This window comes from Mus musculus, chromosome 19, assembly GCF_000001635.26.
Source record: "Mus musculus strain C57BL/6J chromosome 19, GRCm38.p6 C57BL/6J".
Lineage (NCBI taxonomy): Eukaryota > Metazoa > Chordata > Mammalia > Rodentia > Muridae > Mus > Mus musculus.
In genome coordinates this window covers 57,491,601-57,516,537 of record NC_000085.6, presented here as the reverse complement: position 1 = coordinate 57,516,537, position 24,937 = coordinate 57,491,601, and the positions used below count along the sequence as shown (strand labels likewise).

General features: G+C 46.0%; 1 long non-coding RNA gene across 2 annotated transcripts; it reads right to left on the bottom strand.

The window, feature by feature from the left end:
- Positions 1 to 3,749: 3,749 nt before the first annotated feature.
- On the bottom strand, positions 3,750 to 7,974 carry 6720468P15Rik (RIKEN cDNA 6720468P15 gene). 2 transcript variants are annotated; one of them, NR_040306.1, is made up of 4 exons: positions 7,594 to 7,974; positions 7,303 to 7,390; positions 6,139 to 6,439; positions 3,750 to 4,682 (listed from the first exon to the last, which is right to left on the bottom strand). It is a non-coding gene; the product is annotated as an RIKEN cDNA 6720468P15 gene (long non-coding RNA). The 2 variants fall into 2 exon arrangements; NR_040307.1 differs by lacking the exon at positions 7,594 to 7,974 and having other exon boundaries at positions 7,366 to 7,472.
- Between the last annotated feature and the right edge of the window lie 16,963 nt (positions 7,975 to 24,937).

Here is a 24,937-nt window from a genome sequence, read left to right as displayed (position 1 = left end):
AGGTCCCTCTGGGGAAGAACTGGAGAAAGGGTAACAGCAAAACCTTTGAGTGTCTTATCAAGATCCTTCCTCAGAGGAACCTGGCCACCCCTTCATTCAAGGGGTTCCGGATCTGCAAACTGTCTCAAGTCTGGAAATTGATTCACTGGCCGAGATTGCTGTTTACCACGATCTAATGTAGCCTTTCTTTCATTTGTTTGAGAATTTTTCTGCTTATACAGATCAAACAAATATGCAGTAGGCTTCCTATGTATTTCATTCCTGGAAACACCATGATTGATTAGCCAGTACCAAAGGTCCAAGCGAGTCATGCCATTATAAATTTCACCTCTCCTGTGCTGACCATTACTGGGTATGTTATTATAAACATTCTTTTGTCTACGCTGTCCATTATAATAACTAGGATCACCTTGTCTCCGGCGATTCAATGCTGCCACCTGGCCCTTGTTACCTCGGGATCCAACTAAACCCAGTGAATTTAATTCATCTAATTGAGCAGAAGCATCTCCAATGCTAAGATCTGGCACAAGGAAAAGGGAAAGAACAAAACCCTTCAAATGTGCTGGTGCCCCTCTCACCAATTTGCGTCTTATAGAGCTGGTGAAAGGCATATCTTCTGGACCTTCCCATTGTGGACAATTATGCTTTACACAATATATCCACTCTAGCATTGCAATTTCCCTAAGTCTTAAAATCCCTTCATCAACACTAAGCCACGGAATATCAGGCATCTCCAAGTCATTTCCAGTAGGCCATCTTTTGATAAACACCTCAGCCAACCATTCAAACAAACTTTTGACACCTTTTTTAACTATGCGAGCTTCCGTATTAAACCTAGAATCTCTACTCAGAGGACCCATGTCAATAAACTCAGCCTGCTCTAGTTTTATGTTCCTTCCACCCTTATCCCACACCCTTAAAATCCATTCCCACACATATTCACCAGGTTTCTGCTTGAATGAATTAGCAAACTCATTAAGCTCCTTAGTAGTGTAGCGAATTTCCTCATGGACTATACTTTCTACCTCCCCTCTAGGAGCCTGTTTTGCTTTGAGTCTGGTTACAGGTCTAGAAGAAACTATTGGTGGGCCGTGAGCAGACTCTGCAAAATTAATTTCCTCATGTGGGGAAGGCATTATTTCAAGAGGTGGGGCTGAGGGTACTACTTCCTCAGGTGGGGCAAACCCTTGAGAATCTGAGGATTCAAAATTCTCAGCTTCAACATGGTCTTCCCACACATCCCCGTCCCATGTTGTAGGATCCCATTCTTTGCCAATTAGAGCCCTTACTTTAACTGTCGACACACTCTGAGGCTGAGACTTGAATTTTCTCTGTAGTTCAGCCAACCTTACAATGAGAGTTTCTGTTTGATTTTCTGCAACTTGAGCTCTATTGCTACAAGAGAGAAGATTCTCCTCAAGGACACACTTAGCAACTTTTAGATCGTTTACTTGTGTCTGGAGCCTTTCGATTTTATCACACAACTCCTTCCTTTCATTCATCATTTTTTCCACAGATACTAAGAGCAGCCAGCCAGTAAAATCATTTTTCGATTTTTTCCCCATCTTGTAGAAAGCTTTGTGCACTGAATCACCCAATTCATTAAGAAAATCAAGGGCATTAGCTTCTTTAAGTTCGGAATATAGTTTCAACCATGGGTCTTCAAAATTCTCTGAGCTCCCAGGAGGGAGAGAATCTGGAGAGGTTTCAATATTTGAAAGTGCTGGTGGATCAACAAGCCAATTCCAGTATTTTAAAAGATTCATCCTTGTACTTCTGTTACTCTAGAACCACTCCTGGTACCAACTTCTGTATTAGTCAGGGTTCTCTAGAGTCACAGAACGTATGGATAGTCTCTAGATAATAAAGGAATTTATTGATGACTTACAGTCGGCAGCTCAATTCCCAACAATTGTTCAGTCGCAGCTGTGAATGGAAGTCCAAGGATCTAGCAGTTACTCAGTCTCACGCAGCAAGCAGGCGAAGGAGCAAGAGCAAGAGCTAGACTCCCTTCTTCCAATGTCCTTATATTGTCTCCAGCAAAAGGTGTAGCCCAGATTAAAGGTGTGTTCCACCACACCTTTAATCCCAGATGAAAGGCATAGCCCAGATTAAAGGTGTGTTCCTTAACTCGGAGATTCAATCTTCTGGAATCCATAGCCACTATGGCTCAAGATCTTCAAACCAAGATCCAGATAAGGATCTCCAAGCCTCCAGATAAGGGTCACTGGTGAGCCTTCCAATTCCGGATTGTAGTTCATTCCAAATATTGTCAAGTTGACAACCAGGAATAGCCACTACAGTGGCCAAGCATGTAAAACCTGCTGCTGCTTGGTGTTCATGGGTGACAGAACTATCGAGATTATTATTGCTATCCTCTAGCAAAGCACTGCCTGGTGCTTCCGCTGTAAGGTTTAGCACTAACAAGGCCCAACGGGGACTGGGCCACATGCTCATGGATGAGAAACCCATGCCTAGCTAAAACTGAAATTATTTTTTAAGAAAAAAAATCCTTTGAAAAACTGGGTTCTACGGATAGTTCTGTGTTTTTATTTGACTGGTGGTGGGGTTGTTTCTCAGTACATAGGTTGTTTGTTTGTTTGTTTGTTTGAAAGAGGGTCTCTGTGTGTGCCCGGCTGTACCGTAACTTACAATATAGACCAGGCTAGTCTTACACTCCCAGAGGTATCCTGCCTCTCCCTCCTGAGTGTTGGCATTAAAGGTGTGCACCTCACTACCAGCCCTCGAAGAGCCTATTTTTATCCACCTCAAGTGTATTTGGTATAGCAAATAAGATAAGAAAAACAAAACAAAACCTTAACCCTCCCCTGAGGGCTAGCCAATTACTGCAAGATCCTGCTCCCGTTTTATCACTTTATGCATTTGCAAACTCGTGTGATATCTGTCTCACTGATCTGCAGTGCCAGTCCCAGCTTAATAACTTAGCTTCCCAATACAGTTTACTAGTTTGTATTTCCTATGATTAGAATGATTTGGTCTGCAATTCTAGGAAAGATTTAGAATGATAGGGAAGGTTGAGAATAGATTTTGAATCTCCTCCAGCAGGGAGCTTTCCTTTTGATGGGACTTGGTTGAGCCGATAGTAAGAAAGCCAGTGGTCTAGTTGCGCACTGCCTGCTCTTTCTCGCTCTCTGTCTTCTCAGCCTCCTTCCATCTCGGCGATGACTTCACAGAACACGTGGGCACTCAGCTTGGATTCTAAGAGTTTGAGGAGGAGGACACTACAGACCTGGGAACAGCCTTGAGTCTGGTGCCTCCCTTGCTGGCATGGACTGAGCTGCCTGTGTGTCCCGGTGAGCATGGCGCCTTACAGAGAGGATCTGGCAGACTCCTGGACACCTGAGGGGCGACTCTCCAGTCCCAGCAAATTGATGTGAGGAGCCCAGAGGGTTGGCCTGGAGTTTCCCAGCTGCCTCTAGGGAGCCTTCCCTGGCTGCTGCATTCAGCATTCATAGGTGGGCAGCTGAGTTCTCACTATCAGACCCCTCCATGCCATGATAAACTAGCTTTCCTCATAGTTCCTCTTTAGACAAAGACTGTCTCACCTCATGACCCTCTGGGATACAATTTCAGTGATCCTGTTGGGCAGCACCAAAGCCTCGTCCCACCACGATGTGTTGGGTCCTCGAGTTCACGTTAGATACACTGTGCTGAGTGCTCTCACACGGAGCCGTAAATGTGGTCTATGGAACATTTTAAAGACTCAAAATAGTTAATAGTCTGCTAGTGACGTATTGAAAAGAGAATGCTAGAACCTCTTTATTAGAATAGTCGATCAGGTCATGGTAAGGGAACAGACAATGACAAGAAATAAGCCTAGTCAATAAAAACCAGGCACATGCTTTAAATCCTGCGTTACAGCAACGGATAATTTGAGTGAAACATAGCATCAGCTACTGCCTGCATTTTGTGAAGGAGTAAGGAAAGAGCCGGAGATCGGCCCAAGATAATTGGCTATGGAAAAATGTTACCTCCATGTGCCACTCCGAAAATGAATATAATGGAAATGAGGGCTTGAGGAAAAAAAATATAAGATCTGAGGAGATAAGGTGAAATGCCTTTCTGCAGAACTTCAGTGCTGAACCGAGGTCCCTTTGTCACGCATGGCTACAGATCGCGTGTGTGATTTGTGACACTTCATGCGGTGTGATTTGGGGGTTTCTCTGTATGAAAACTCAAGTGCAGCTGGTGACAAAAGTCTTATAATAAAAAGAGAAAACAGATTTATCTCGCAGGATTCCCAAGGGCATAGAAACCCATCCACACAGAGGCTCACATTCTGCTATCTATTAACTGTTACACACTTCGGAGACACAGTCAAAATTTCCAGACTCCTGTACAAAGTTTGGTAAGCAGTCCTCTCTGATATATTGATCCCTCACCTACAGGGCAACTGAAATCACCAGCAATTATTTCTTTATCCCATTGGTGGGGCCATTCAAGGCCTCACTCTGAAGCTCCGAGGCTGCAGGTCTGAAGGATGAAGTAAGTCTTAGTTTAGCTGAGCTCACATCTCGAGAGCCACTCAGGCCATGCTTTGCTTCCAGAACATTCCTCTTTCTGAGAGCGTGGACATGGTGGCCGGCACTCTGTTGTATCCCTTCTCTTTGGCATGAAAAGATTTCAAAGAACAGCTCTCCACTCGAACCAAAGGCTATGCCCTGCAGAGGGAAGAAAGGCAGATGAGCTGCAGCCAACATTATCAAAGAGCAGTAAAAGAGAGGAAGCCAGAAGCAGCCAGCCGGAGGAGCAGCCGTACTAAGGGTGCTGAGCACCACTCCGTCGCTATGGCCACAGCTACATCAGAATCTGCCTTAGCTACTTCTGCACCTCAGTGACCAACATGCCTCATGTGTGCTAACTAGGGAGGGAAAGGCTTTGTCTGGTCCTGTCATGCTGTTGGTGGCATCCTGAGGTTCATGTGGTAGAAGCATGCCACGGGCATGCTTTACCAGAAGGACTGGAAGCAGGAACCGAGTCAGAACCGAGGCCAGGCTCTACCTTCAAAGCTTGACCAACAGTCACCTGCTTCTCTGGCTCAGGCCGCATCTCCTAACTGGTCCACCACTCCAGGAAACAGCACAAGTTGGAGCCTGAGCCTGTGGAGAACATCCCAGATTCAAGTCCTGTCGCTTTCTAATTTTGTCGAATTCCTGCTATGGTTCTCACTTGCTTCCGCTCAGTTTTGGAGCTGCTGTCAATCCAGCAAGACACGACTCCTGAGTGATTCTGCAGATCAAATGAAGTAAGATGCCTAACTTCCTTCGTATTGAAAGTGGCCTTTACAGAGATCAAACAAGGAAGTCAGAACTCTGAATCATTCCCTGACCATTTTCTCAGTAAATTATGTGTACACACAGCGGTGAGACCGGGTCTTAAAAATCTCCTTGTGTGAGACAAACAATTGGGAGATAGGTTGGAAAGTACGACCCAACCAACGGCTGACGCGAGCTTCCACACCCTGTCAGGACACACACGTAAGCAAAGGCACACCAGAACAATCACCCGTACGTGGTGACCGGGGTGGAGCGTGATCAAGACACAGGAACCAGGAATGAATACATCAGCTAGGAGCAAGGGCTTCAGGGATAGCAAGGCAATGTGCCCTGCACTGAAGGGGTGATGTAGTAATTCAACTCACTGTGCTGAGGTTGAAAATAAAGAGATGATAATAACTTCTAGAGCTTCCACTCGCTCTCAGGTTGGGATACCTTACACACAGACCCCCTTCTAGCCCTTGCTCAGGTGGGGATGCTGGGATGCCCTGCACAGAGCACCCTACGTGGCCTCACTCCGCCTGGAAGCTCCTTCCTCTGGCTTTCTAGGTGACTTAACACACCAGGGCATAAGTGTATTAGTATATCGAAAGCAGCATGCTCTCTGCATGTAGTCACTATGGACTTCAGAGCTAAATTACAGGCATTCCAAGTATGTGACTCCATCTATAAAATTAGGGCAAAGTAGGAAACACACAAAGAAAAGGTGGTGATTTATCATCCCGTTATTCCTTTTAAGTGGAAGGTCACAATGCCTCTTTTGGCCCACGGGTTTAAGGCAAGATAAATGGAAAGCAGTTATTATCACGTCTCTTCAACACACATGGGTTCCCCTGCTCACCCCTCTGCAGGAGCTCTCTTGCCTCGCATCCCCATCTACACGGGCGGTGAGAGCACAAGTGACTGTGACCTGGGGTGGCGCAGACCCTTGTCACTTAGCTCCGTCTGTCTGTGCTGGCACAGAGAAAAGGAGGGACTGAAGAACACTGGTAACAGACTGCAGCTGGAACACTGTCTCTAGCTGAGCTGAGGACTTCCGCTGTTGACCGATACAGTCTCCTGCTTTTCCTCAGTCGGCTGGAAATGAGCCAGGCTTCGCAGAACCTTCTCCAAGGTCACCTTCAGTCCGAATGGCCTGTTCTCTGGAGAAAGCAATAACAGATTTAGGGGTTGAGGAGGGCTGTTCTGGTATCCATTATAGGATCAGAAATATGTTCCCCTGGCAGGCTTTCTGTTCCTAACATTACTTTTCTTCGTGGTTACGTACACACCAGCATTGTAACCCGGGTAAAGACATGACTGAATCAGCCCCAAAGGATTTCTGTTCTACCTCAGCCCACGATGCCTGCCACCCTCTGCTTGGATGAAGACTTCCTGCTCTTCACTGACGACGACGATGACCTGTGCAAAGTCTTTCTCCGCCTCTCCTTGGCTTTTTCTCTTGTGGCTCCTTTGTTCCTCTTTCTTCTCCTCCTCCTCCAGTCCCCGTGGTGTGTGTGTGTGTGTGTGTGTGTGTGTGTGTACATGTGTGCATGTGTAAAATCCAATGCTTGGCTTTTAGTTAAAATATCAAAAATTACTTCTATCATCAGAAATATTAAGGGAGTCAAACTTTGACAGTCGACAGACAAATATGTGTGACTTTGGATCAGAAGAAGTCTGAGAACCTTATCTTTGTAAGAGTGCTTAGGAGTTTAGCCCTGACCATTGCCTAGCTCCCTGATTCTGTTCTGGTGGGCTTGTCTTTTTCCACATAGGAACCCAAATCCCACAGATCTCACCCATTGTCACAAATTCACTTTTCACTTCCCTGTAAGCAACTCTAGTTGTTATCATCATCATCATCACCACCACCACCACCATCATCATCATCGCTAGTCATTTTACCCGGGATAAAGCACACAACAAATAGATTTTGCTCTCAGACGCCCACTATGGGTTTTTCTCCCAGGAGTTTCAGACTTGCCTGGAGACCAGTTTTTCACCAGCTAACCCTCAAACTCACCACTTGCAGTTGCATCCATTGTTTGTGGATTTCCATACCTGCCTCTGCCCAGACCTCACGTACCTCCAGCAGCACAGAGGGGAGAGTCCTGTGAGGAACAAAAGAAGCCTTTTGTGGCTCAGGCTGGATCTGTGGGATCAGGAAGATGACGGTATCCATATCCCAGGTCCTTTACCACGGGAACCAAATGTCAAAACTTAGTGTCAGCTCTCTGAGCAAGAAGGAAACGATGCACAAAGACCATAAAAAGCAAACAACCAGGAACGTGCTGAGGACTAACAGGCTGAACACCTTACTAACTCCCACTGCATGCGATGGAAGGAAGATGCCACGAGCAAGCTTTCACGGGAGCCAAGGCACAGTTGAAGGAGTGGGATGTCACAGGTGAGGGCCGATCCCCTACGGCCAGGCAGCCATTTCCAAGTCCTCTGAATCCTCTTGTCTGTCTTTAGTTTTCAAAAAATTAAAAGATAGAGCGTGCAGAAAAGATGGAGAAAGAACAATGTTTAAATTTCCTCCTCCGCCTAAAACATAGCGCATGCCCCCTTTGGACCGCACCCACCCATGATGGCGTCCACCCTCACATGGTGCCCACCCATGCATGAGAGCACCGTTTAGCCTCTCTCCCTGTATTACACAGCAGTGGTCAGAGAGCAGACCCTGCCCTCCTCTGTCTTGTAGGCTCCTTGCACACACGCCCACATTTCCTTCCATACATTAGGGCTTTGACAGTTGCTGGGCTAAATCAGATTCCTGAAAGACCTCAAAGGGACTTTCCAGAAAAAAGACATGTGAGGCAAGAAACGTAGCCTCGAAGATTTGAGAAGCTGCAGCTGTTTTCAAAGAGCATTGACTCAGGAAGAATTGGTGTTAACTTAAAATGAGAGAGTAGCTACATCCCAGAGCATCGGATGCCATCAGTAACATCAAAGCCTGGTTCAGAAACAGAGCCCTCGCTGTGCCCTAGCTCACACCATAGCTCACAACGTAGGCTCATGCCCCAGCTCACACTCCAGCCCACACACCAGTTCACACCCCAGCTCACACCCCAGCTCATACCCCAGCCCACACACCAGCTCACACACCAGCTCACACCCCAGCTCACACCCCAGCCCACACCCCAGCTCACACCCCAGCTCACACCCCAGCCCACACACCAGCTCACACCCCAACTCACACCCCAGCTTACACCCCAGCTCACACCCCAGCTCATAGCCCAGGCCACACACCAGCCCACACCCCAGCTCATACCCCGCCCATACCCCAGCTCACACTGCAGCTCACACCCCAGCTCACACCCCAGGCCACACACCAGCCCACACCCCAGCTCACACCCCAGCTCACACCCCAGCCCACACCCCAGCTCACACCCCAGCTCATAGCCCAGCTCACACCCCAGCTCATACCCCAGCCCACACACTAGCCCACACCCCAGCTCACACTGCAGCCCACACCCCAGCTCACACTGCAGCCCACACCCCAGCTCACATACCAGCCCACACCCCAGCTCACACCCCAGCCCACACCCCAGCTCACACCCCAGCTCACACCCTAGCTCATAGCCCAGGCCACACACCAGCCCACACCCCAGCTCACACTGCAGCTCACACACCAGCGCACACCCCAGCTCACACTGCAGCTCACACCCCAGCTCACACCCCAGCCCACACCCCAGCTCACACTGCAGCTCACACCCCAGCTCACACCCCAGCCCACACACCAGCTCACACCCCAGCCCACACCCCAGCTCACACCCCAGCTCACACCCCAGCCCACACACCAGCTCACACCCCAGCCCACACCCCAGCTCACACCCCAGCTCACACTGCAGCCCACACCCCAGTCCACGCTCCATCTCATACTGGCAGGCTCCTGGCTTCTGATTCCCTTGCAAGAGCTACCTTCTTTTGATTTGTTACACTACCTACCCAATAACAAAGTTGACCATTAGTGACTTCCTGTCTAGTATTCCTGCTCACACCCTTCGTCCAGTCTCCCTTGCTCTGTCTTGCGTCCTAACATGACTTTAACCTGCTGTGACCCTACATAAGTATTGTGCTGAGCCCAATATTAGAACCCATACTTGTCATTCCTTGGTTCAGTGCTCCATCGATAACGCACTAGAATTCTCAGAGGGATTTGCTATCAGATAAGGTTAACTGGCCTTGGTGATGGTGGTTGTCCTGGGTGGTCTTCATTGTACCTGTTTAGGGTGACGAACGACTTTAATTGTTTTAGTGTTCCCTCTGTGCTCTCACGGGACCCAGGTTTAGAAGACAAGTTAGCATTATCTTTTTAATTCCCACCCTGGCTCCCATCACAAGCCAGGCAACTGTATATAGACGGTCTTTTCATTTGTGTTGTGCTGTCAAAGGGATTAAATAAGCGCCGTTGATTGTCACAGAAAGCACACACAAGAGCACAAACAAGACTTCCATCTCTGGCCTGCTTTCTGAACAGAGCTCTAACTAAAATAAACACATTAGCCCAGATGTCACCGGTCAAGTGTACTGAAGTGACACACAGCTGTTTTTCTATGAGGGGAGAGTAAAATATCAAAATAAACAAACAAGAATTAAGACTTAGATTACACAACAAAATATTCAACATTTAAAATCTAGGATTACTGATGGAATTTGAGAGTGCAAACCAGCTTAAATTCTCAAAAGCAGCAACAAACATCCAGCCTGACATTTTTATTACAAATTAGAATGCTCCTTGTCTCTAAGTCTGTGCCAATCCTCAAAGAAAAAGTTACAACGTTAGAATAATGTGCAGCTATAACTATATTTTTAGCTCAGCAATTTCTGCCCAATTTCCAGCACTAGGGTTTCATTAGAATCAAACATTTCCTGGATGGTTTAAAAAGAGGATAGAAATCTGGCCCTTTTTTCTGGAGTTCGTGTGAATACAGCTTAATTTATTTCTCAAGAATAATGAGATTTTTGCATTAAAAAATTAAGCCCGGGCTGACAAGATGGCTGAGTGAGTAAGGAAATTTTCCACCAAATCTGGGCCCCCAGGAATCCAGATGGGGGGGAAATAAACACCTCCAAAGTCTACTTCTGCCCTGCCTGTGAGCATGCATACATACAAGTCCCCAACAAACAGAAAGACAGACAGACGGACAGATGGACAGACAGACGGATGGATGGATATAATATAAAAACTAATGGATGGGTAGATGTAATATGAATAAAAATTAAAGCAATACCCAAAGGTCCTTCTTTATTTTTTTTAAAAGAAACTAAACTTGCTATACACATTAAATAATTCAAATCAATGATCCTTTTAAGTCCCTAGCAACGCATGAACCAGTGGGGGAAAGCCATCTAATACTTCATGCATTTCGGGGATTACATTAGAAAGACTTTTAGCCTGATTCCGCTTTTATAAATGCAAACGTATGCAAACCAGACAGATCGGGATCTGTACAGTTTAGCAGTGATCGAAACTTGTAATTTTTGAAAGTGGGGCAGATGTCCAGCGTTAAGATGCTTCTTGCTGAAGATGAGACTAAAGCAAACAAACAACCCCTCTCACCTCCTTTGAGAGGAAACAAAGCCAAGGCGGCCTGCTCTGCTCGCTTGCCACAAGTCTCGCTTCCTTCCTGGGTTCTAAAGCTGAGCGGCAGCGTGGCGTACCAGAATTAATATCTCCTATGTTGTCGCTGCATTATTTATCATCCTGTTCTCAAGAAATGGGGGAAACTGTTGCCCACTCAGGGACTACACTGGGTGAAAGTCTAAATTAGCGAGCAGCTACAGTTCCTGGGCGGTGGAGCATGCTCTCTTTGAGCCAGATGGGCAAACAGGCCACTCTAAAACCACTGCGCATGTGCCGGACAAAGGCCGGCTCACTAGAACTAGTCACCTAAACTCGAAGAGCTCTCACCCTCTTCCATTTGGAACGTCACAGCTGCTGAGGTCTATTCAGTGACGTTAGACTATACCAGGCACTGGGAAATGTGGACCAAAACTGTGTTGGTTCACCAAAAGCCTAGAGTCTAGCAGGGAAGAGAAGCGATTGAGCATAGTATTATAATGCGGTGTTAAGTATAATAATAAGCTTGTGTATGAGGTGTCAAGATGACTAACACAAATATGGATTAATTCTGATCGGAACACACACACACACACACACACACAAAGACTTAATTACCACAAGTCTTAAGTTGAGGCAGCTCTGGTTGGGAGCTGGCTTGAACATGCGCTGGAGGCGTGGTCTTCAGTGTGACATTGTGGAGGGACCCAGGAATAAGGCGGTTATGCCACCCAGTGCTGTCTCGGAAGGGATCAGCTTAGCTTTCCTGGGCTTCTAGTCAGTTTGCAGAAAGCAGACAATAATTATGAGTGAGCCTGGCTTTGTACCTCTTGCTTCCTTGACTTACGGTGCGAATGCTCCCACCATGGTGCTGTCTGTGGAGAGGAAGGCAGAGAGGACTGGTGTTGCCACCATATTCTGGACATGCACAGCTCTGACTTTTCTTATGGATATATTTTTGAAGCACCAGATATTTGTTGCAGCAACCCACAATGGCCCGAGAGAGTAGTCAAGGGAGAAGACCATCTTTTGCACAGAGGTTAGGGAAAAAAATGTGTGCGTGTGCGTGTGCGTGTGTGTGTGTGTGTGTGTGTGTGAACACACACACAGGCTCAGAGAAAGGACAGTGGGAGATGCCTTACCCCATACATTCTGTCAAAGCTTGTGCATGCACATATTCGCATGTGCACTTGTGTGTACAAATGTGGCTCCACGTGAATACGTGCATGTAGTGAGTCAGTTAGACCGGCTGGCCAGCAAGGCCCAGGTGAGCCGTCTCCTCAGTGTAATAATAAACATTAAAATTTCCGGCCCCGGGCTTGTTCCTCTCCTTATGCCATTTATGTTCCTGGATGAAAGAGACACACAACCTTGATATTTCTAATATGCCACAATAGCTGGGCAGCTGCCTACCCCTCTATGCTGTTAGAATTTCCTTTCCCACCGATAATTCCCGAGTTATTACTATTTACCATGTTCCATCTGGGCTGCTCTTAACTCCAATTGGACAGCCCTCGAGGCCATGGTTTTTTGACCTTTAGATCATGGCCACTCTCTTCCCTCCTGCATGTTCTTCTTCTTCCATGATAGCTTCCTTCTCCTTCCCTTCTCACCCAAGCCTGAGAAACATCAAACTCACCTATCTCTCTTCTTCTGCCCAACTATTGGCTGTTGGCATCTTTATTTACCAATCACAATTAACTGGGCACAGGGCTACTCAGCATCTTACTGACTCTCTCTCTCTCTCTCTCTCTCTCTCTCTCTCTGGCCCCAGTCTTGGGGGGGGGGGCAAATCAGCATTACAACAAGCAGCCAACCCCTTATACCTTAGCCCCAGACAAAGTCTCTCTTTTGATTGGTTGGTTGAAACTGGGTCTCACTACGCAATCCTAGTTTGCCTAGAACTCTCACATAGACCAGCCTGGCCTCCAACTCAGAGATCCACCTGCCTCTGTCTCCGAAGTGCTGGAATCAAAGGTGTGTGCTACCATGCCCAGTCCCCAACAAATTGTCACTAAAGAACATCTGAGAGGAGTGGAGCCGAATGCCATGGCTGTGTGGGAAAATGAGCATGGCTTATCTGGCCTTCTTTGGTAGGTGTGAGGAGCCCAGGCAGGCAGAGGAAGATGCCAGGGAGCCTAATTATCTCTTCTTCAAGAGCCCTGGTGGTAGAGATTGACCTGGCTAGAGAAAAAGTCCTTGTGAGACACATCCCGCCCACTCCACCTCCCAGTTAGGCAGCTCCTGCAAGCCCAGAGTCTCCCTCACAGCCTCTACTTCTTTGTTCCTGCTACACACTGCCCTACTTGCGCCTTCTAGAAAACTTCAGATGCAACGGCTCCTGGGACAGCAGGCTTTGTTCATGCTTGATTGCCGTCAGCAGCATCCAGATCAAATATTTATATCCCTCCTGCAAGCTAAGAAACAGACAAGGCCTGTGCTACAAACGCTCTTTAGAGTTCCTGCCATAAACATTCAAAGCAGGAAGGTGAGGCGGGGTCCTCTTCAAGAGAGGAAATGACAGAAAGAGTTTGCTTTAAAAATCCTTCATTAAAAACAAAACAAAACAAAATAAAACCAACCTGCAGAGCTGTGAATCTCACACATGCTAGGCAAAGGACTCTCTCAATGAGCTACATCCCTGTGCTGGCTGTTTTTGTGTGTCAATTTGACACAAGCTGGAGATATCACAGAGAAAGGAGCCTCCCTTGAGGAAATGCCTCCATGAGATCCAGCTGTATGACATTTTCTCAATTAGTGATCAAGGAGGAAGGGCCCAGGCCACTGTGAGTGGTGCCATCCCTGGGCTGGTGGTCCTGGGTTCTGTAAGAAAGCAAGCTGAGCAAGCCAGGGGAAGCAATCCAGCAAGCAGCACTCCTCCATAGCCTCTGTATCAGCTCCCACCTTCAAGTTCCTGCCCTATGTGAGTTCCTATCCTGACTTCCTTTGGTGATGAACAGCAATGTGGAAATGTAAGCTGAATAAACCCTTTCCTCCCCAACTTGCTTCTTGGTCATGATGTTTGTGCAGGAATAGAAACCCTGACTTAGACAATCCCCAATTCAATTCTCTTTTGTTTTGATTTGGTTTTGTTTGTTGATGCAATGTGTGTGAGCACACATGTGTTCAAGGGTGTGTGTGTGTGTGTGTGCACATGCAGAAAAGTTGGTGTCTGATGTCCTCCTCTGTCACTTCGTGTGTTAATACTGAAGCAGGGTCTCTCACTTAACCCAGAACTCATAGCTTTCGTTTGCCAAGCTAGCCTTATTGCGTGTGGTAGCCTGTCTCTGCCTTTGATGTGTCAGAACTACAGGCTGCTCACAGGTATACCTACCTGGCATTTATGTGGGTACAAGGGATTCAAATGCTGGTCGTACTTGCCCAGCAATTACTTTTACCTGAAAGACTATCTTTCCACCCTCTTTTTATTGTCTTCTGGTTTTGTTTTGTTAGCTTCATAGATGTTTACTGGGGTTTTCAAAGCTTTCCCTTTCATCTAGACATGGGGGCACAGAATTCTAATTCCAGTGACTCAGGAAGTTAAGACAGGAGTATTGCAAATCAGCTGAACAAACACACCTTCACTCCCATCTACACACACACACTGAGGCACAGCGACAAACACATACAGACACACACAGACATGCACATACACACAGACACACACTGAGGCACAGACACACACACAGAGATACACACACACATATACAGACACACACACACACACTTTTATGAATGGCCCTTTTTTCTTCCCAAAGTCAACAAGAGGGGAGTGCTTCCCAATTTAAGAGACCGAGGTCCAGTCATTCCAAAGACATTGGATCTTCCCTCATGACAGAAGATAAGGTGTGGCCAGTGAGCAGTGGCCCAACCACCCGCCATTCACCTTGAAAGACCCATCTCTGCAGTGACACAAGAGATGTGTGCTGCTAAGGGTTTTCTCGATTTCTATCTATAGCTTTGGAAAGGGCCTTTCATCTCAACAACAAGATGGCAAAGGTCGTGGGTCCTGGTCAACCAGAAGTCTGCTCACCTGGCAGAGGTTATTTCAAGTCCCAGAGTCCAGGGACAGGTGTGTTGCTGAAAATATAATCAATGCTTTTTACTGTGAGACTGTCCGAGCATATGAGAAAGCAGAAGGATCAAAATGTACTCAGCGCTTCCCATGAGCTTCAGACGTTCAAGAGTTTGCCAAACTGGCCTCATCCACCCTTCTCTTCTCACCTCTCTCTCTTCTTCCTGCCCTTCTTTTCCTTCGTCTTTTTCTTTGCTGCAGTATTTAGAAGCAAACATCTTTATAACAATTTGTTGCATGTCAATAATCCAGTGTACATAACACTGGGGAAAAGACTTAAATGTTTTACATTAATTCTCTCTCTCTCTCTCTCTCTCTCTCTCTCTCTCTGTGTGTGTGTGTGTGTGTCTGTGTGTCTGTGTGTGTGTGTGTGTGTGTGTGTGTCTTCAGTCTGATTAATAATGAACTTAGTCAACAATAATGCATCTGTATCACACCAAGGAAAGAAATCAAAGCTCTTCCCCTGGATGCCACTTAGGCAAGAGCCAGCCCAGATTTGAATCCTCTGCTCGGCTTCCCTGTCTTCTGTCATCCTCTGTCTGTTGTATGAGTCTGAGTCTGAATGCTGTCTTGTGAATCTGACTGTTCCTGCATATGTGTGTGTGTGTGTGTGTGTGTGTGTGTGTGTGTGTGTGTGTTGGTCTGTCTGTCTGTCTGTCTGTGTGTTGGTCTGTCTGTCTGTGTCCTACAGAGGGTTTTGCTCTCTCTTTTCCTGAACAGCAAAGAAAGCATCATACGGCGAAGGAATGAGGATTCTTTGTACATACTTAACAGATTTTTATGTGGCATAAAATCGCTGACTTTAACTGAGTCCGCCTGACCGAGATTACAGACAAACAGACACTATTAAGCAATATCTGGATGCTGTTTTCAGACTGTGTGGTGGATGTTCATTTTATGAGGGCACTTTCATCCTATATATTTCCAGCAAACAATTATGCTAACACACATGCATTACTCTGGGTCAGGGGTATGGGAGAAGGTAGCTTCAGATTACAGCAATACGTTAGCTTACGTTAGAAATGTTGGTAAATGAACTTCAAGGCAAATAAGGTTGATTGTTACATTGTTTTGGGTAAGGCAGCGCAAACAGACTGAGCACCCAGTAGGACAGCAGTCCTCAGTGACTCCCAGGTTAAAAAACAGGCCGAGCACACAGTAGGACAGCAGTCCTCAGTGCTGCCCCCCCAGGTTAAAAAAAAAACAGGCTGAGCACACAGTAGGACAGCAGTCCTCAGTGACCCCAAGGTGTATTATTAACTCTAATACACCCAAAATCCGAATCCCTTAGAATGTAAGAGAGATTTTTTATCATAATGGATTGCCACATATGTGAGCATATCTCCCAGCATCCTATGTAAAGGTCGGAGGGCAACCTGCAGGAGTTAGCGCTCCATTTCCACCACACAGGTTCTGGGCAATAAGCTCAGGTCATCAGGCTTAGTGGCAGCACCCTGACCTGTTGGCCTATCTTGCTGCTTTCACTTCTGTCTTAGTTAGGGTTTTACTGCTGTGAACAGAGACCATGACCAAGGCAAGTCTTATAAAAAAACAACATTTCATTGGGGCTGGCTTACAGGTTCAGAGGTTCAGTCCATTATCATCAAGGTGGGAGCATGGCAGCATCCAAGCAGGCATGGTACAGGCAGAGCTGAGAGTTCTACGTCTTCATCCAAAGGCTGCTAGTGGAAGACTGACTTCCAGGCAACTAGGGTGAGGATCTTATACCCACACCCACAGTGACACACCGGTTCCAACCAGGTCACACCTATTCCAACAAGGCCACACCTTCAGATGGTGCCACTCCCTGGTCCAAGGATAAAAACTATCACACCCCCCTTTTGTTTTTTGGGGAAAGGTTCTCATTTTCCTACGCTGGCCTCTACCTTGCTACACAGTCAAGGATGATCTAGAATTTCTAATCGGCCTTCCTCCTCCTCCTCAATGCTGGGATTGCAGGTTTCCACAACTATGACCAGTTATTATGCTAACACACATGTTAACACAGTGCTGGGAGACTGGGCTCAGGGCTTCATGTGTGCCAGGCAAGCACAACACCAGCTGAGCTGTATCCCCAGCCCTGCTGTTTCCGTATAGAACCATAACGCCATTATCACAGTGGCCAAATGAATAACAGTTCCCTAGCATCTAATACCTTGTTCCCAAGAAAGTTTTAAAAACCATAAGGCTTGAAATTTCTATTGCTTCTCTAGAGAAAGGCTATGCCCCTGCCAGCCTGAATAGATTATCAGGAAAAAAAATTATACGCTTAGCTTACGTTTTCATCCTATTTCTGCACACCATGCCCCTGTGTGCTGTGTTAACTGAATAATCTTCCTTTTTAATGTCTACACACTTTAGATACTTGTATAAACCTAGCCTCCCTTCTCCTCATTGCTTAGCTGAGCTGCCCATGTTTAAATCTGCTGGTCTGTGCTGATAAACCCACCCATCAGCTCTTCCATCGTACTGCTGCTTGTCTTTGAACTGTGCCCAGCTGGTTTCTATAAAATCCGTGCCGAGTAGCCCCAAACCAGATGTTGTCCCAGAGTGGTCTCACCCATTAAAGCACTGCCGGTTCCAGCCAGTGCTGGGGCTCAGATCAGAAGCATCTAATTTTCTGCTGTGCTCAAATGGAAGAAAATGTCTGGTTCTCTGCTTTTAGTCCCAGATTTTATTTAATTTCTTTTCTCTTCCTTCTTTCCTTCCTTCCTTTTATTTTGGCATTACATCATGTGTTTAGACCCTCCCTCTAAACATCTTTGCCTCTGAGCACCTGTCTCCAGATGCGATGTAATAAGAAGAGTGCAGAGAGCCCTAACTCTGCCATACTACCAGCATAACTCTTGGTTGGTCACCACGCCCACAGTGACACTTTAAGTTCTTCACCTGGATAGCATATAAAAACAGATCTTGATGTCACAAAGATAAGCAGGAAGGGACGGGACGGGACCGGTTAAATAATGTAAGCGAAAGGATTTTAAGGTCATTGGCCCCTTATTGCAGGGGCACATTCCAAGGTCCCCAGTGAACACTTCAAACTGCAAATAGCACAAAACTGATGCTTGTCACCTTCCCCTATGCCCTTGTTTATGATGTACATGGGCAGTAAGAGGACAGCCACCAGCCACCAATAAGGAGCGTTATGAATCATTATAATTTCAGGTAGCAGTTGACTACGGATGAATGAGACTGGACTGTGAAACCACAGAGAACAGGAGCCGCTGAGCTAGTGTTAATGCCGAGTCTATACATGTATAGGCAGGTCTGGCTCAGCACTGCTTGGTACCCCTTTTATAGAAAACAGCTGGGCATAGTTCAAAGACAAGCTCTCAGATGATGGAGGAGCTGATGGGATGGATTAATAATCAAAGAGTAAATGAGTTAAGCATGCACACACACACACACACACACACACACACACACACACACACACACACACACACACACACACACACACACACACACACACGTGTTGCCCTAATAAGAGAAAGCACCTCGGAAAAACATCGATTAGAACCGTTACCCAGGAGAGCGACGCCCTCTGCGTAGTCGGGCGAGTGATACCTGCAGCTACTCACTGCTCACTAGTTCCTAAACACCTTAACTGGATCATCTAATTCAAGGTTCAGGGCTTTGTGGTGAAGAGTATTAATACCCTCACTTTACAAGCGAGGAAAATGGGCTTTGGGAAAGTCAGTTAACTCGTCAAAGGTCAGTAACAGTTGACAGCAGCAGGAGGGCTGGGAAAACCTGTCACCCAGAGCCCACACGATCAAGATCAACCATTAGCAAGACTTACTGTTTCTGGTCTCAGTTGGGAAGCCGTAAGTATAGACTAAGGTCAACAAACCCCTGCACACCACACGCTCTGAAGAGCCTTTCCAAAAGGCTCATCAGCTGGTGAAAGACGAGCATGCGTGGTGGAAATCCCATCAGGCGAAAGAGGAGCATGCGTGGTGGAAATCCCATCACAGGCAACAGTAACCAACCACCCGATGCTAAGAAAACGCTACTCACACAAGACTTCGGCCTCATTTCCTTTAAGGAAAATGAATGCTAACCATTTTACCCTCCACTTCTGTAACCTCGGCTATCGAGCAAGTCACAAAGGACTAGCAGCTTCTCCTTTGCTGTTCATTTAAATGTCCATCACCTGATAGTCCGGTTTATGACCTCAGTGCGCCCTTACTGCGCTGCGCGCATTTCTAACGCGGTGCCTGCCTCCTGCTTCACCTATTTGTGCTCCTTAAGGTATCTCCTTAAGATAAAGTTGCCACGTGGGGCACATCACAGGATCCTGACCTTCAAGGCTCCAAACAGCATCATCCCAATTGATGGAGAGCCTTTTCCCCGTCAGACTAGACTCTACTGAGTGGCCGACCTTGCTGTGTCCCGCATGCTGTGTCCTCGGCTGTCTTCGCAGGACTAGTCTCCTCCTTCAGCTGTTCTCTCTTTACACTGACACTCAGGAGTGGAACGGGTGTTCTGAGGAGTGAACTGTAGTTCCGTTAACCCCTTCTTGGCAAACACACTCACTGTTGTTGATATTGGATCGCCCTCACTGCCACTTACCTCTGTGTGTGGACCGCGTCTTGTACGCCGCACCTTATCACCTCAGAGGGGAGTCACTTGCGACTATTTTGACAACTGATGTGTTTAAAATTGCACAGAATAAAATGAACCAGCAGTCAGCCTCCAGTCATATCGCCAGCTCTGTGAACCCAGAGCGCATGAGTTACTTGATAGCTAGCCTCTCAGCGCTGTCCTGGCTAATGCAATAGTTTGGAGTTGGAAGCCATTTTTCTATACTGTCCCTCTCTTATGATGGAAGAATGAGAAAGTGAGATATTTCAAAGCACCTCAATACATGAAAAGTTAAAAGTTTTCATTAGCCTGTTGCTAGGCAGATTATGACTTTTAGTGTGCGGGTGTCAGTTGTGAGTGGATGGAGGCCACACATCAACCTCGGTAGCTTTGCAGACTGCCCGGCCAGGGAGCACCAGGCGGCCAGGGAGCACCAGAGGCCTCTTCTCTCTGCCTCCCTAATGCTGGGCTCACAAGCATGTGATTTTCTACTACTGCAGGTCCTCATGCCTGCACAGCAAGCATTCAGCAAGACTGGGCTCTCTCCTGACAAAGCTCTCTCCTGACAAAGCTCTCTCCAGGACTCTTGACTGTTTTCTAAGGAACTGAGATTAACTACAACATTAGTTTTGCAAATTAGTTTGTCTTAAACACTTTGAGAATGCAGCAGGTTCCATTTTTTAGCAAAAATACTTTCATCTAGAAATTCTGACTCGGGGGACCGATAACTTAAGTGGACAGAAAGCCTCGGGAGAGTATCAATCTACGCTCACAAGAACAAAACGCTGGATAGTGCTTTGAGGCATCAAGGACTGAAGGCTGAAGGTAAATTAAGTTCAAAGGGGTGGGAAATCCCTCTAAGAGATGGGAACACACACACACGGTGGGCAGCATACCGAGCAGGCAGGCACCATGAAGTGAGGGAGTTGTCCTGATTCTGCACTAGAGCTAAGAGGAGATAGGGTGGACAGATGGACAGAGGACAGATGGAAATATAGACAAATAACCATTTCCTTGTTCCCGGTCTTTGAGTGAAAACATTTTTCTGCTTGCTTGTTTTTAACAAATCTATTACTGGCTATAAGATTTTCAGGGATGTGCAGGGTGGCTAGGGGCCCATGGATCTCGGTGAGTTCCAGGCCAATCTGGTCCACAAAAGAGTTCCAGGCCAGCCAGGGCTGTTACACAGAGAAACCCCATCTCAGAAACCAAAAACAAACAAAACAGACCTTCATAGATGTTAGTTATCGGGCCACAAGCGCTGCGTGTTGTTAGCCCTTGGTGCTTCGTAGGTTTTATGTGGCTGTAATTCCACTTAAAATTATTCCCATTGTGATGTCTCTTTCATCCAAATACTGGAGGGATTCTCTGATTGGTGTCTTAATTTTATAGTGGTTGTAGATCACACAGTATACGACTATAAAATATCCAGCTTTGATCTTGTGAGTGTATTACAGGTTGTCCTATGAGACGGAAATAGTTGACCCTGTAGTGACTTATGTCCGCTCTTTACTACCTTTGTTCCACTGTTGCTGGTGGCCTCCTGGAAAAGTCACTTAGGTCACATGACCCCTTTATGTTCAAAGTTCCCATAGCATGGCCACATCTGGTTTTGTTGTTTGCTGGGTTTTAATCTACTTTGTAAGTCACAGGGAGAGCTGATGCCCCCAGTTCTAACAGTGGGTCCTTGGTTTCTCTCTTCGGCTCTGCACAAGTCACATTTGGAGCAGGGGTGACTCTGGTGTGCCTGGCAGAACAGATCTCCACACCTCTGCAGGGATGACGGTAGCAAACAACTGTCCTCATGGATAAAGATTTGTGGAGTGAACCCAAGTCCCCACTTGGCAACACAGAGGACACAGTTTGCTTTGACTGAGAGTCAGGAAACCCAGCAAACAATTTTACAGCACATGCTGTATGAATTTCAGGTGACAGCTAGAGAGAAGGCTCAGCGGTTGAGAGCACTTGCTGCTCTTCCAGAGGACCACAGTTTGGTTCCCGGCGCCCATGTCACGTGGTTGGTTTAGAGCATCTGTTACTCAAGCTCCAGGGAACTCCATGCCTCTGGCCTGTGAGCAGCTATAGTCATGTGTACACACTCACATGCAGACAGACAGAGAGACAGATAGGCAAGCATGTGTACGAACACACACAAATATACTTAGTTTTTAAAATAATAAAAATAAATAAATAAATACCCAGAATTTCAAGTAAATGAATAACTAGAGGCCACTAAACAGAATTAACCAGGAAAGAGACTAGGAAATAAGACCAAACATAGCTGGAGAGGATTTGGCTGGGGTTGGGGACTATTGGAGCTAGGCTGTGATGACACAGACACCCATCTAAGTGGCTAAGAAGGATCAGGATATTTAGTGCCAATGCTGTGTGGAACTGCCAGTTTCTAGGTGCTGGAGTTCCTGGGTACTTGCTGCTAAGCTTTGAAAACTTGTTCCTGGAAGCTACCAAACTTCACATACACATACCTTACCACCTAGGCTCCACTGTTAGAAAGAGTCAATACTAGACGGTTCACAGAGCCACCGGACACTGAAGCTGTGAATATCATTACATAAACTGAGGTGAAGGGGTAATGCTAATAAGTACAGTGGATACTAACCTGAAATGGGATGCTACACCCACGGCCACAGGCGGCAGCCAGGACCTGTTTCTGACCCCCAACATCTGTATGTTGATTTTGTATTAGTGCTGTGATAAGCACCGTGACCAGAAGCAGCTTTTAGAAGGGAGGTTTATTTGTGTTTGTGGTCTCCAGGGATCAGGATCCAGCACAGCAGGCAGGTGTGCAGGCTGAGTCAGGAAGCTGCGCTCACTTCCTCAATTACAGCACAAAGGAAGAGCAAGGCAAGCAACAACATGGAGCTTTTCATCTCAAAGGACTGGTGGCCAGCCTCCAGCAAGGCTGTGTCTCCACAGACGTGCCACCACCTGGGGCCAAGTATTCCTTCACTTACCTGAGTCTGTAGGGAATATTCTTATTTAAAAGCAGAAATAGCCCAACCCCCAACATGATCATTTAGAAAGTGGAGCCTCTGGGAACCAATTCAAGCCTAGGTGAGGCCAGGAAGGTTAGAGCCCCAAGGTGAGATTTGTGCCTGGTATGAAGGAATGAGAAGTGGCTACTCTCATACAATGCTACAATGTTACAATGCTACAATGTTACAAGCAGTTACTCTCCCTGCCGGATGGAGGCAGGTGCTCCTAAACAAAGTCCTCCTGCAGGGCTCGGGCAGGCAGGGTTAGGCGTGTTCTGATTCTTGATGTACACACTTGTCACTATGTGTTCAGTCTCTGAAAACATATGAAGCTATAGACTTATGAACAATTTCCTGTGTACATATTAAATCATTAATAAAAGTTTAAAATACACATTCATAGAAGTTCTGATGGTGAAATAAGACAACACTGGACTTGGGATACAGTATAGTGAGAATTCTCCACCTTTGGGTTCTTTTTTTTTTTTTTTTTTGAGACAGGGTTTCTCTGCATAGTCCTGGCTGTCCTGGAATTCACTTTGTAGACCAGGCTGGCCTCGAACTCAAATATTATAAGAATATGTTTTCATTTTAATCCAAGGTATCCAAGATGTGGGGATGTGGGGCTGCTCTGGACTGTCCCCAGCAGCTGACTATGATTTGCCTCATGCTCTAGCAGAGGCATGGCTTTGCCAGCTGCAGATACTTTCTGTGATTGTGTGCTGTTTGGAATTCTGGGAACTTTTCAAAGGAAACATAAATGCTCGGGTCTAGAGAGGAGTTGGTGGTTTTTGGTCCTTCAGGGAGAATGGTTGTGGTTTGTTAGTAGTCATGCTCAAAGCAGAAAGAAATTAGATTCAAGGATCTTTCTACCCTCTATAATTTTTTCTCTCCTATATAGTGAATGGGGGGGGGGGTAAAGGTGTGGGGGGGGTGAGGGTGAATAAAGGGTAGAAAAAAAAAAGAACTCATAAACTAGCAAAGACTGGCTACACTATAGCTCAGTGGAAGAACACTTGACTAAATATGCATGAGATCCTGGGCTTGATCCTGTGTCATGAGGAGGGGCAGGCAACACACACAAGAAGAGATAGATTTTAAATTATATATGTATGTGTGTGTGTGTATATATATATATACATATAGTATACTGTGATGTTTCGGAAGTAAAAGCAGAATACAAAAGTCACTGAAATAAATAATTGTTACTAAGTAGAAGTAGCAGAAGGAAGCATTTGGAAAAAAGCTCTGAGGAAACTTAGGGTTCAGCACAAAGAGATAGAGATGGGGACTGTGAAAGAGCTTTATGTCCAAAACGACATGTGAGCACACAGAAGGACAGATAATAGAAGATGTGTATTAGTCAAAGCAATGGAGGATGAAAATCCTCAGAGCCAATGAATGTGGTAAAACCCAAGTTCCAGGGAACACAGTGACCCACGGCTGGAAGCCTAACGGTTCTAGAAACCAGCCAGACCACCTCCTTTGTATCAAAGGTGGGTAAACTGAGTCCCTCAAAGACAAAGTGCCGCCAATCAAAGAGCTGATTAATGATAATCAAAAAGAATCGGTTGTTTTCTAAGAAATGAAACAGAAATGGAGAAATGAATTCGAAAACAATTCCTAACAACTTTCTGACTGGCCTCAGCATTTTTAATATCATCCTAAAAATGTCTTATTGTAGAACTTAATTTACTTGATGATAAATGAAGACATTATGATTTGAGGGCCATGGAATCTCTGTTTAACATCTGTATTTAAAAGCTGACCAGGGCAAGCTACAGCCGCTCACACAGCACCTTGAGAACAAAACATTTTAAGACGGTCCTTCTATTTAAAATTTAAGGCTATTACTATAATTTCAGTGCCCAAACTGCATGCTGTTATCTTTGTCTGACTTAATAAATGCATCTGTGCTTGACAGTGCTCTTGAATTACATTTCTGCATTATCCAGAGCATGATACAATTTAAATTACCTTTTTCCTCTGAAACAGAACGGCTCACCCTCTAATGGAAACTCAAAATGTTCGTTCTAAGTTTGATTTCAGACTGGTCGGAGGGGCACAAACTGTACCAGCATTTCTGAGGCGGGTGGTTCTCCATGAGTCAGCAACCTCGAGTTAATTCATGTAGTGAAGAGCGAAAGACCCAGCGAGCTCAGGAAAACGTTAATTTGTCTCTTGTTCACCAATCACAGCTTTGAATAAATTCCTATTATTTTAATCCTTGTAGATTTTAAGGTCAGAAGATAATTCTGTGACTATTTTAAACATTCACATGAGACCAACATTTCTCAGAAACCTAAGAGTTAAATAATCACAGTGAGGTGATTTGGTATGTTCCGTGCTGGGATATCTGAAGAAAATTCTAACTTACTTTTTTTGCCCATAAGTAAAATGACTTTAATCATGCCAAGTATCTCAATGCCTGAAA